Source organism: Dermacentor silvarum, chromosome 10 (assembly GCF_013339745.2).
Source record: "Dermacentor silvarum isolate Dsil-2018 chromosome 10, BIME_Dsil_1.4, whole genome shotgun sequence".
Lineage (NCBI taxonomy): Eukaryota > Metazoa > Arthropoda > Arachnida > Ixodida > Ixodidae > Dermacentor > Dermacentor silvarum.
In genome coordinates, this window is record NC_051163.1 from 42,931,307 (window position 1) to 42,942,275 (window position 10,969).

General features: G+C 44.4%; 1 long non-coding RNA gene across 2 annotated transcripts; it reads left to right on the plus strand.

Annotated features, from left to right (window-relative positions):
• The first annotated feature begins 489 nt into the window (after positions 1 to 489).
• LOC125940766 (uncharacterized) lies at positions 490 to 10,297 on the plus strand. 2 transcript variants are annotated; one of them, XR_007463973.1, is made up of 3 exons: positions 490 to 773; positions 3,147 to 3,301; positions 9,941 to 10,297. It is a non-coding gene; the product is annotated as an uncharacterized LOC125940766 (long non-coding RNA). The 2 variants fall into 2 exon arrangements; XR_007463972.1 differs by lacking the exon at positions 9,941 to 10,297 and adding an exon at positions 3,864 to 4,031.
• Positions 10,298 to 10,969: the final 672 nt, after the last annotated feature.

The following is a 10,969-nucleotide window of genomic DNA, read 5'->3' on the forward strand; positions in this document are numbered from 1 at the left end:
CGCGGTGGTAGTCGCTCTGAACGCTTGTTAGGGACGCTTGGTCTCGCTTGCCCTCATGCCTTTTGCCTACAGTGTACTAGAACCCCTATTCTAGTACACTGTACCTGTGCCCTTGTACGTGCCTTTTGTGTGTGTTTGAATATATGTTGTGTGCAGTGGTTGTCGCAATTTTTTCCTTGCTGCCCTCGGAGGCGTCTCTGACTGGCACAATTAAGCCTGCTCCCCGAACCACGTCGTATAACAACGGGTATTCGCATCGTCGCATCGCCGTAGGTTGTAGAGGATTTAATACAGAACGCGTGACTAATGTTTCACCCCACATATATTCAAAAATGTGTTTTGAAAATGCGTAATGTTTTCCCAAGCTCCGGTCACCAGCCAGGTGCATATGTTGATGCACTTGGTATATAGCGAAGTAGAACCACTGCTTCCCCTGAGGTTGGCCAGGATCGGCTGATTGGTTATATCTGCAATAATGATGTGAGACGCTCACTTTGAAGCGTTTCGCAAGGCTTGAAAGCTCGACTCTACTTCAGTACATCTCATTGCACCTGTAATGTTTCGTCACCCAGATGCCCAGCCAATGAACCCCAAGGAGGAGCGAACCTGCACGAGCGGTTTCTGCGGTCGGTAGCCCGCTCTGAGAGCCTTCAATGGCTGCAGGGGACCTACGGGGACGCCGTGACCACAGCCATTGTGTGGTTGCACGAGGCCTACTCGTCGGGGGTCGCGATCCTGATTCTGCCTGTTTTGATCAGCTGGCTACTTTCAAGGTTGGTATCTTAAAATATTATGGGGTTTTACGAGCCATAATCCTGATTTCATTATGAGGTACGCCGTAGTGTGGACCCCAGAATAATTTGGACCACCTGGGGTTCTATACTGGGCACCTAAGTACACGGGTGTTTTCGCATTTCGCCCCTATTGAAATGCGACCGCCGTGGCCATGATTTGATTCCGCGATCTTAGTGCTTAGCAGCCCAACACCATAGCCACAAAGCTGCCCCCGCGGGTGTCAGTATCTTTGCATCTACGACGCAAATGAGACGTCAATTGCTCTTCTCGTGTTGCTTGATGTTGAAAACTAGCGAAAAACAGAACGTACACAAGGAAGAAAACATTTGTGCGATACGGGAACTAATTGAATTCTCATTATAAGTAAATTAGAAATATATATAAGTCATGGTGTATGTTGTGTAGCAGAGCTTTTATTTGAGCTAGTTGGTCAGGCATACTGGTGTATTATGGCGTGAAAAAAACGTGAACAAAAGCTTCATATCCACACTATTTCTTTGCCTTCGGTCTCTCGTGCCGTGATACTTACACGAGAATGTTGCGTTTTTTTTGCTGGTTCTCACCTTCAATCATCTGAAAAGTGGACCAACTGTCGATCTTGTTCGCGAGAACAGAGAAAAGCCGCAGACGTGACAGTTGCAAGAAAGTGCCTAGTTCATATCAAGCGAGAGTCACTAAACACCATTTGTTACACGATGCATGCGGTGTTTCAAAAACATAGCTTTGTTTTCTTTCTAACGTTTAAGTATTCAAAACGCTCGCACAGACATTTCAATTTAGCTACCGGGCCATTATTTATAAGAAGCCACACTTTCATTCTCGAAATAGCACTCTCTTAGAAATATGCGGGCTCAACATTGACCAAATAATTTGCTGCACCTCAGACGTCCAAAAGCATACCATAGTGATAGTAACCGAAATAGACGGCGTCTACTTTGAGCGCGGGGGATCGCACGTACCCTTTAGCAGGTTCATCGGCCCTCAATGCATCTGCTTATTGGCTACTCAAAACGCATGCAAGGAAAATCTTTTGGTTTGGAACCACAAAGTCTGCTGACAGAAGAAAAAGGAAGCCAAGAAAAAGAAGTGACGTGACCTGAAGGCACCACACAAGTTGGCCTTACGTACTATGAGTTTAAAATTATTGCACCGTTTAGTGTGAAGATGTCGAGCTCGTTAGATGAAAGACCTGAATAAAACGGGAGATCCGTAGCAAAGCCTCAGTTAGCCTTCTTGCTATTTCAGTAGACTGTGTTATGTTTGTCAAAGGCTGTATTCTTATGCTTGGCTTGCTTTACGTGGTTGGCGGGGCGTTTGAGGCGATGTTATTGGTGGCTGAGGAAATCAACGGAAGCACAAAAAACGAGAACGAGTGTTCGAGTTTCGCGTTTTACAGCTAACATTGACACAACTCGATATGCATATAATAACCAGGAAAAACAAACGGGTGAAGGATGTGACAAGACTATACCTTCGGCTTTAATTTAGATTCCGAAATCGAAACGTTATCTAATATGTATGAAGAATTCTGTTATATAGGTAATGTCATTTTATTCATGCCATTTTGTGTAGCTGTGAGTGCTGTCAACAATCTTTCCAGTTAATAGCTGGCATTATCGAAGTGTGACATGACGTGTATCGTCACACGCATCCCCTTGTAATGGGTCTTATTCATTTGTTTAATAGAGAATTATAACCTAATAGAGACATGAAAGAAAACTAAAAGAACGCATTTTGTCGAGCATCAGGTTCGGCTGAAAATTTATCTTGTGAACAACTATAGCGTTTATAAGATGATGTGGAGGCGAACTTGTGTGGGAACGGGCCTTGTTTTTAAAGTGTGTTGCTTGAATGCAGCACCAAGCCAAGCTGAAAAATGTCTACCGAAGCTTTTGAGCTCAAAATATTAAAAAAAGCTGTTCAAGATCGGATGTTTTGTTACAGGGTTCTCAGATAGCGTTACATCGTTTTTACCGTTACATGCCAATGATTTCTGCTCATACATTACTTCCTAATAATCAATTATTGGTAACCGGTTGCTTTAGTAAGCAGCAATACATTTTCTAGTACAAGTTCTTCGTGACGATTGCAAACCAAGGCGCCAATAAAATTCTGACGTGCGTCTGGATTCGCGATTACCAAAATTACAGAGTGCTTGGTCAATGCTTGCAAAAGAAGCTCCACACACCAGTTGACTGAATAAACCGTTGAATATCCGATTGGATCGATCGGGTTTTCCACTTTGTCTGTTATTTTCTCCTTGATCACCTTATCACAGCCTGTACAAAAAAAAACTTTATGCATGCACAACTTTCTTGGACATTGCGCATTACCTCTCTTTTTGCCTACAGCGACAGCGTAAGGAAGTTGCTTCATCATGGGGAAGTCTGGCTTGAATGGAGCTTTGCCACTGGCAGTAACTGGCTGCAGTTCAATCCCGGGCCTGCGACTGTTGTCTCAGAATCTTCTCCTAGCAAAGCGTCGCCTACCAGGAAGAAAGTGCCAGGTACATATGCATTAAGATTCTCTTTTTGTCTCTCCCCTACCAACCTATTCTTTATAGGCTCCACAGTTTTTAACGCTTGTTCACATGAAAGATAGTTGAAGACTGCATTTCATCGCCTTTTCCCGCGAGAAACATTGACAGCGAATACGGCATGTGCACCGTGTGCTTTAGGTGTGTACGTTCTTCGTCTGGAAGCGCCCATTGGCGAACGTGTTCGGGCGGTTTTCTTCACCGAACATTGTAATGGGTACCAAGCCCTTCACAGAGTGTTATCCTCAGTCCCGATGTTGCACTTGGGACACTCATTTATGTAAGGCGATTAGGGACCTTTTCGTTCAGCGAGGGGGTTTCGACCAGACCTATTATCTCCAGCTTAGTCAGTTTCAGGAGTACTCATAATAATATCGGTTCCCTTATGAGATATAATCTCTGCAATACGCTTTTCCTTTCGTACCCACTCTAGGCGAGTTGCGGGTTATATTTATAGACTCACGAGACAGGCTCAATCTGAAACAGTGAAGTGCTTATTGCGCTGGCACTAAGCTTCTGCCTTGGTTCCCAGACGACGATCCTCGGTACGACGTCATAACGCTGCCCTTCGACAAGCCAGTGAAGGAATTCGTGACCACCACCAGCGCCGTAGTGACCTCGCTGTTCGAATCCACTCCCCGGGAATCTGAATCTCCGGGACGAGACGTCCCAGACAACATGGCGCCCACATGTCCCAAATAAAGGGCGCCGTGCCTGCTGACAGGGATGAATAAGCGCGATTTCATTTCGCAAGTCATCATCGCTTTCCGTCATCGCATTTTCCTCTCGCCACCTGCTCACCGCAGATCTTAGCATCTCCTTCGAAATGACGTGTTAAGCAAGGCGCATTTTTTCTTTCGCCTGGTGGCAAGCGCCTCTTTCAAATGAATAAAGACATGTGAACCTGATGGTAGATTAAAACCAAAATTTGTCTAACATCATGAGGTGTTCCTTGTTTTCTTTATGGAATTATAATTATCGATTTATAGGTCATTTACATGCGATGAGCAACTTACAGCTGAGCCAGCCTGTCAATATTTCATGTGAATACGTCGTGTTTATCCTGTGAAAACATGCTGAGGCGTAGCTAAATCAAGCTCTGCGTGTATTCTTGCTTTGCTAGCACTGGATCTATTGCAAAGGGGAACCTGTGATGGCTCGCTGTCCGTGAACCATGAAAACTCATGAACCAGCATCATGAACCAGCTAATCGCATCACTGCAAGCATCACTGAACCTTATACCTCGCAAAAAAATCCTTATTCACTATATGTGGCTTCGCGTTTAAATTCCCCGCACCTCAGTGCTAGTGCAACAGAATGCACGTGTACTTGTGCTGTGGTGCTCTGGGCGTCCTGTATCTCGCAACGATTTAAGAAGGAGCGTAGGCGAAGGCTACCAAGTAAATTTCACATTACTTGTTCCGTTGCTTATGCCTCTCAATATCGCCTTTGTGTTGTTGACCCCTTGTGCCTTTATTTATTAGCCTATATCCCATAGAGGGATGACATTAAAGCGTCGACAAAGGAAATACCCAGTCACAACAAGCACTTCTTTCTGTGTTCGTCTGTTTTCCTCTTTTATACCGCAAATATACACCAACTACATCAGCTCTCCCCTTTCCTGCTTCCCATATATGGTTGCGACATTGCACTCGGAAACAACAAACCTGCCGCATTTCGTGTGCGTTAAAAGCTTCGCAGGTAGATCATCGAGGGAGCCCCTGTTTGATGTAACGAATGAACAGTGATTTCGACCCATAGGAAATTTCGTATGCAACGAATGAACAGTAATTTCCTACCAAAGGAACTTTAGTTTTGTTTTTAAGGCAACTTGATGCGTAGAGGACGCTCTTGAAGGGTGCGATTCCTTGCATTACCTATTCTCGAGTTTCTTGCTTTAAGTAATTATGTATGCAATTGTTGATTATACGATCTGTACCATGCAACACGTGTGGTGGCTTAGAATACCTAAATTACGTGGACTTTCTTCGAAATACCTTCACCGCCGAGTGGGCTTCTTCCGTTCTGGGCATGCTATAATTGCCCACACAAAGGACATCAATGGGTACAGGCAACTGGCCTCACCCATAGCTAGGGAGCCAGCCGGACTCCGGAAGCAGAATAGAAAACAGAATACTATTGCAGCAGAAACTATCGCAGACGATTGTCAAAGCCAGTTATAGCTTTCATATGCGACCCTACACTGTCTATCTCAGTGCAATTCTGGCAACCGCACAGCTTACGCTGGCAATATGACTAGACAAGACCCTTTCGGTATACAATCGGCGACAAAATTCCAGAAATTCTGATAGAGTAGGCGTGTCCTGCACCGAGTAATAACTGAATAACAGTCAGATTACGCTGAAATTAGGTATCACAATACCACGCGCAGGATACATGGCGGCTTCCATTCTGCTTGAGGCTGATGAGACACCGGCCTTATGTGATCTCAGGGACGCCAAGGAGTGCCCACAAATTAAAGGATCTTCCATCTCCTCCCAATATATCCTTCGAGGTGAACAGTCTGAATGATGATATGAAATAAAGTACGTACATACTAACTTTTTGGGGTCGGCGAGCTTTTTTGTTAAGTTCGGTTTTCACCACTGAAACGTGCAATTTTTGGGGATAACATCAATTCTTCGTATTTTTCTTACGCGTCATCTTGTCATATTTTTCTCGCATACAGAGGAGACGGAGAGAATCATTGTTAGGTGACAGCTGAGAGCTTGGCCTCAACCAGTGCCCATGAGCTAGTCAACGTAAGTGGAAGGGGAGAGGGGGAAAGAAAAAAAAAAGAATGACCACCACGATAATGCAGAAACTTACGAGCCTGCACAAAGTTGAGAAAAACTGCAATTCCTAAGACGAGTTTTCAACAGCTGAACAACTATAGTTCAGTTAAATACTAACCTGCGATTACTACTTGCACTTGTGGTATACACGCGTTACCCTTGATACTATTGTTGGCCGAAAGCGTGGCCTCTTCCGGGATAAAGGCCATATATATTTAGGGGTGCGACGTGAGAGAATCACGACATAATTACGAGGCACGCAGGAATGGGGTTAAACTCCGGAATAATTTTGACCACCTGGAGTTCTCGCGCACCCCATGCCTGGTGAGCCGACGTTTTTGGATTTCGCCTCCATCGAAGCGCGGCCTCGGCGGCCGCGATTTGACTGCGCGCCCTCGGGCTCACCAGCGAAACGCCAAAGCCACTAGCCACCTGGGCGGGTGGATAAAGGCGCAAGTATCATGGATTGGGAGACGGCGCCTGCTCTTGCGAAGCCTTTTTCCCTGATGCTCAAGAGACTGGATTCTCTGCTTCTTTAGCGAAGCTGTACCTGTGCGGCGGCGGTGGCGGCAACGAAGGCTGACAGTGGCGAAAGCGCAGTCGGTATCATAAACCAATCAGACATCCAGAAACGCGGACTGCGTCGGAGCCCCGAAGCGGCCGTATAGGATCCGGGCGTCGGTGAGAACATGCAGCCTGACGCCGGCGTCGTTAGAGCCCGCGATGCCTGCAGGAACCTGCCTCGAGCATAGGACATAACGAAGGCTATAAAAGTAAGCTTGGTGATAGTGCAGCTCTTGAGTTCAATTGAACTGTATAATTATGTGCCCCAAATGAGCGTATACATACCTTTTAGTTTGGGGCACAATAAAAAAAATCGCAAGCCCCAAAAGAGGTTAAAAAATTGTATATTAAAAATTTGTATACTGCCCCAGCGTGTGTCAGTATCTTTGCATCTACGATGCAAATGAGACGTCAATTGCTCTTCTCGGGCGGCTTGAAGTTGAAAACTAGCGAAAAACAGAAAGTACACAAGGAAGAAAACACATGTACGATACGTGAACTAATTGAATTCTTATTATAAGTAAATTGCACATATATATATATATATATATATATATATATATATATATACCATAGTCATGGTGTATGTTGTGTAGCAGAGCTTTTACTTGAGCTAGTTGGTCAGGCATACTGGTGAAAGTATTATGGCCTGAAAAAACGTGAACAAAAACTTCATATCCACACTATTTCTTTGTCTTCGGTTTCTCATGCCGTGATACTTATAACAGAATGTTGCGTTTTTTGCTGGTTCTCATCTTCAATCATCTTAAAAGTGGTCCAACTGTCGATCTTGTTCGCGAGGGCAGAGAAAAGCTACAAACGTGATGGTTGCAAGAAAGTGCCTAGTTCATATCAAGCGAGAGTCACAAAACGCCATTTGTTACGCGATGCATGCGGTGTTTCAAAAACACAGCTTTTTTTTTCTTTCTAACGTTTAAGGATTCAAAATGTTCGCACAGACGTTTTAATTTAGCTACCAGACCATTATTTATAAGAAGCCACACTTTCATTCTCGAAATAGCACTCTCTTAGAAATATGCGAGCTCAACATTGACCAAATAATTTGTTGCACCTCAGACGTGCAAAAGCATACCATAGTGATAGTAATCGAAATAGACAGCGTCTACTTTGAGCGCGGGGGATCGCACGTACCCTTTAGCAGGTTCATCGGCCCTCAATGCATCTGCTTATTGGCTACTCAAAACGCATGCAAGGAAAATCTTTTGGTTTGGAACCACAAAGTCGGCTGACAGAAGAAAAAGGAAGCCAAGAAAAAGAAGTGACATGACCTGAAGGCACCACACAAGTTGGCCTTACGTACTATGAGTTTAAAATTATTGCACCGTTTAGTGTAAAGAAGTCGAGCTCGCTAGATGGAAAGACTCTGAATAAAACGGGAGATCCGCAGCAAAGCCTCTTCCTATTTCAGTAGACTGTGTTATGTTTGTCAAAGGCTGTATTCTTATGCTTGGCTTGCTTTACGTGGTTGGCGGGGCGTTTTGAGGCGATGTTATTGGTGGCTGAGGAAATCAACGGAAATACAAAAAACGAGAACGAGTGTTCGAGTTTCGCGTTTTACAGCTAACATTGACACAACTCGATATGCATATAATAACCAGGAAAAACAAACGGGTGAAGGATGTGACAAGACTATACCTTCGGCTTTAATTTAGATTCCGAAATCGAAACGTTATCTAATATGTATGAAGAATTCTGTTATATAGGTAATGTCATTTTATTCATGCCATTTTGTGTAGCTGTGAGTGCTGTCAACAATCTTTCCAGTTAATAGCTGGCATTATCGAAGTGTGACATGACGTGTATCGTCACACGCATCCCCTTGAAATGGGTCTTATTCATTTGTTTAATAGAGAATTATAACCTAATAGAGACATGAAAGAAAACTAAAAGAACGCATTTTGTCGAGCATCAGGTTCGGCTGAAAATTTATCTTGTGAACAATTATAGCGTAAGATGATGTGGAGGCGAACTTGTGTGGGAACGGGTCTTGTTTTTAAAGTGTGTTGCTTGAATGCAGCACCAAGCCAAGCTGAAAAATGTCTACGGAAGCTTTTCAACTCAAAATATAAAAAAAAGCTGTTCAAAATCGGATGTTTTGTCACAGGGTTCTCAGATAGCGTTACATCGTTTTTACCCTTACATGCCAATGATTCCTGTTCATGCATTACTTCCCAATAATCAATTATTGGTAACCCGTTGCTTTATTAAGCAGCAATACATTTTCGAGTACAAGTTCTTCGTGACAATTGCAAACCAAGGCGCCAATAAAATTCTGACGTGCTTCTGGATTCGCGATTACCAAAATTACAGAGTGCTTGGTCAATGCTTGCAAAAGAAGCTCCACACACCAGCTGACGGAATAAACCGTTGATTATCCGATTGGATCGATCGGGTTTTCCACTTTGTCTATTATTTTCTCCTTGATCACCTTATCACAGCATGTACAAAAAAAATTAAACTTTATGCATGCACAACTTTCTTGGACATTGCGCATTACCTCTCTTTTTGCCTACAGCGACAGCGTAAGGAAGTTGCTTCATTATGGGGAAGTCTGGCTTGAATGGAGCTTTGCCACTGGCAGTAACTGGCTGCAGTTCAATCCCGAGTCTGCGAATGTTGTCGCACAATCTTCTAGCAAAGCGTCGCCTACCAGGAAGAAAGTGCCAGGTACGTTTGCATGAAGATTCTCTTTTGTCTCTCCCCTACCAACCTATTCTTTATAGGCTCCACAGTTTTTAACGCTTGTTCACATGAAAGATCGTTGAAGAGTGCATTTGATCGCCTTTTCCCGCGAGAAACATTGGAAGCGAATACGGCATGTGCACCGTGTGCTTTTAGGTGTGTACGTTCTTCGTCTGGAAGCGCCCATTGGCGAACGTGTTCGGGTGGTTTTCTTCACCGAACATTGTAATGGGTACCAAGTCCTTCACAGAGTGTTATCCTTGGTCCCGATGTTGCACCTGGGACACTCATTTATGTAAGGTGATTAGGGGCCTTATCGTTCAGCGAGGGGGTTTCGGCCAGACCTATTATCTCCACTTAGTGAGTTTCAGGAGTACTTATAATAATATCGGTTCCCTTATGAGATATAATCTCTGCAATACGCTTTCGCTTTCGTACCTACTCTAGGCGAGTTGCGGGTTATATTTATAGACTCACGAGACAGGCTCAAGCTGAAACGGTGAAGTGCTTATTGCGCTGGCACTAAGCTTCTGCCTTGGTTCCCAGACGACGATCCTCGGTACGACGTCATAACGCTGCCCTTCGACAAGCCAGTGAAGGAATTCGTGACCACCACCAGCGCCGTAGTGACCTCGCTGTTCGAATCCACTCCCCGGGAATCTGAATCTCCGGGACGAGACGTCCCAGACAACATGGCGCCCACATGTCCCAAATAAAGGGCGCCGTGCCTGCTGACAGGGATGAATAAGCGCGATTTCATTTCGCAAGTCATCATCGCTTTCCGTCATCGCATTTTCCTCTCGCCACCTGCTCACCGCAGATCTTAGCATCTCCTTCGAAATGACGTGTTAAGCAAGGCGCATTTTTTTCTTTCGCCTGGTGGCAAGCGCCTCTTTCAAATGAATAAAGACATGTGAACCTGATGGTAGATTAAAACCAAAATTTGTCTAACATCATGAGGTGTTCCTTGTTTTCTTTATGGAATTATAATTATCGATTTATAGGTCATTTACATGCGATGAGCAACTTACAGCTGAGCCAGCCTGTCAATATTTCATGTGAATACGTCGTGTTTATCCTATGAAAACATGCTGAGGCGTAGCTAAATCAAGCTCTGCGTATATTCTTGCTTTGCTAGCACGGGATCTATTGCAAAGGGGAACCTGCGATTGCTCGCTGTCCGTGAACCATGAAAACTCATGAACCAGCATCATGAACCAGCTAATCGCATCACTGCAAGTATCACTTAACCTAATACCTCGCAAAAAATCCTTATTCACTATATCTGGCTTCGTGTTTAAATTCCCCGCACCTCAGTGCTAGTGCAGCACAATGCACGTTTACTTGTGCTGTGGTGCTGTGGGCGTCCTGTATCTCACAACGATTTAAGAAGCAGCGTAGGCGAAGGCTACCAAGTAAACTTCACATTACTTATTCCGTTGTTTATGCCTCTCAATATCGCCTTTGTGTTGTTGACCCCTTGTGCCTTTATTTATTAGCCTATATCCCATAGAGGGATGACATTAAAGCGCCGACAAAGGAAATGCCCAGTCACAACAAGCACTTCTTTCGGTG